Source organism: Perognathus longimembris, chromosome 13, assembly GCF_023159225.1.
Source record: "Perognathus longimembris pacificus isolate PPM17 chromosome 13, ASM2315922v1, whole genome shotgun sequence".
In the NCBI taxonomy this organism is placed as follows: domain Eukaryota; kingdom Metazoa; phylum Chordata; class Mammalia; order Rodentia; family Heteromyidae; genus Perognathus; species Perognathus longimembris.
This window is the reverse complement of record NC_063173.1, coordinates 35,547,343-35,550,194: the sequence shown is the minus strand read 5'-3', so window position 1 is coordinate 35,550,194 and position 2,852 is coordinate 35,547,343.

The following is a 2,852-nucleotide window of genomic DNA, read 5'->3' as shown; positions in this document are numbered from 1 at the left end:
TACTACATTGCACTGTGTGGCATGTAATGAGCCATCCCATTAACCAATGGGTACATGAGAAGCACCTACTGTGTGCCAGGCACTTTGCAAGGCACTAAGGTCTCAGTATTGGGTAGTTAATGTCCTGGTCCTTGAAGAGCTCCTGATCCAGTAAAGATATATGAGTGAAATATGATAGTGGGCTGACAGTGAGGAGAGGAAGAGAATACAGTTTAAAGATAGTAGAGAAAGCATCCACCCAATCTTGGGGAGTCACAGAAATCTTTGTGTTGCTGGGGTTCCATTTTATTGTCTTAAATAGGGCCCATTTAAGCAAGAAATTAGTCTGACTATAGTTCCCCATCAAAGTATAGCATGAGAGAGAGAGAGAGAGACTGAGGAGCAGACAGTACATTAGGAGAGAGACAATTCACCTTAAGGGCAGTGGGCAGCCAGCTGTGAGCTTTAAATAGAGAATAAATACATGCGCATTGATTAATAAATTCTGGTATATTATTACGCATGGAAATTGCCTCATCTACAAATACAGGGGTTGGATTAGATGATCACCAAGATCCCTTCCAGTTGTGACATCCTGTGAGTCTCTAAGTTTCCACTACGATTCAGGTCAACAAGGTCTCTTGATTTTTGCCTTCTCTCACCAGCCACAAAGGTTGCTGTGAGCAGAATAATGGAATCAACAATGCACGTGGTCTCCTGTTCAACCTTTGCTAGAGGGATGAATACGTTCCATTACAGAGGGTGAGCGGCATCCTTCGTGACCAGCCTCACTCCAATCCATCCATCAGCCGATTAATGGTGGCTGAAAGCCACTTATCAGGAGAGCTTCTGCCCTTATCACTGTCACTGGGGGCAAATAAACATCGACTTTATGCCAAGTTTCCGTATTTAGTCATGTACAGTAACTGCTGATACTCTCATTACATGGCATTTACATCTCAGAATTTGAAATGAGACACACGTTCGCAGGTTTGCTACTGAATAGAAAGGTCTGGGTTCTTTGGGGCCTTTCTGCCATTTGTTTGCAAAGACAGGATGCTTCAAAGTAAATTGTGTGGAACACAGGAATGTCTTGTACTTAAAAAACAGTATCGACAAGAAACAGATGAGGATAATGTCATTTTATCTATTTTAAAAGGTGGTGCCTTGTGTAAAAGCTGTAATACATCAATAATGGATGAGTTGTATAAATGATATATCAAAGTCAAGAAATCCAACCCTCTGAAGAGCAGGAATAAAATCTTCCTTTCTGAAATAAATTTTCAATATAAAAGCCTAATACTACATATTATTGCTTGAAAAATAATGTTAGTCTAGATTAAACCCTTGGCACATAAAAGGTTTCCCATCCTTGGATTACAGGATGAAACCTGAGGATTTTTAAAATATAATTCCTGTAATGAAAAGGGACTTTTGTGATACCAGAGATCCCAAATATGTGATGTGTATGCTGTTCTCCATATTTCCTAACATAAGCAGACATTACCAATGGATCATAGTACTAATTTCCTGAATTTTTCTTTTCTTCTCTTCTCTCTCTTTTCTTCTCTCTCTGGCCCTGTCTCTGTCTATCTGCCCATCTGCCCATCTGTCTCTCTCTCTCTCTCTCTCTCTCTCTCTCTCTTTCTCTCTCTCCCCTCCTTTGGTGGTCTAGGGATTAAACCTAAGATCTTAGACCTGCTAAGCAAATTTTCTACCACTAGGCCAGACCCCATTCCCCAATTCTTACTTTATGCCATTCTCCTGCTTGTTACCTAGCCTCTGGGTACTAAACCTTCCTTCCTCTGTCCTTTGATGCCAAAATTATTTCTGTTTTAATCTCTCTTCTCTTAATCTGCCTTGAAAATACTTTTCAGGTCTTTGACACAATTACTGTCCTCTTAGGAAAAAACGTGTCACACTATCTGCCTCCAGTCACTATGTGTTAGGTCTTTCCATTTTATTTCCTTTATAGAAGCTATCACTATCTCAAGCTGTATTATTTATGTCTTTGTTTTCTTATTTATTCTCTATCTTGCTCCATCAGGACTCAAGCTCCATGTCAGTGGGAACTAGCTCTAGTTCCATCATAGTGGCCTGGTATGCAGCAGGCCTTACCAAAAACATTTCCAATCAATGAATGAGTTCAGCAGCTATCATAATAATTACAGTGCTCAGCCAAGATGTCGACAACAGCAACAGTAGTAATAAGGGTAGAGGAAGTGGAGGTTCTCATTTAATCAGGCCTCATTATGTGCCAGAAACGCTAAGTGCTTTAAATGTGCTATCTCAAGTAGTTATCACAACAAATTTATAAAAATAGATTTGTGGATCCCATTTGACAGGTAAAACCACTAAAATAAGAGGCTGAAACTCATCCAGGTAATTCCACAACTAAGAGAGAGTAGAGATTTGAATATGGGCCTCAGCAAAGTTGTCTCTTGTGCTCTTCACCTCCTGCCATGGCCTCCTATTTGCCTTGTCTCCAAGATTTTCAGTCTGAGAGACTAAACTAATTAGGCCAAGATTATGCAATTGGTGTGTGTCAGCAGAGGGCTTTAAGTCAAGTCCACACCTAGAAGGCCCATTTTGTTATGCTGACACTTGTTGAAATTAGGAGATACTACATATTGCACAATTTGTCTACTGTAGTATCTTCACTTGGCTCAACTACACTGTCAGAGCAGTGTCTGGCACATGAATCACCAATACTTGAGTGAATGAATGAATGAACACTCATTCACCAGTTTCAGCACAACTTTGGGTCACAGTGTTCCATGGTCTCATGCTATAGAGAGGAATCTCACTGAGATTTATTAGAACACTCCAATGAAATGACAAGTGACTATCATCCAAGCAAGAGCCCAAATGAC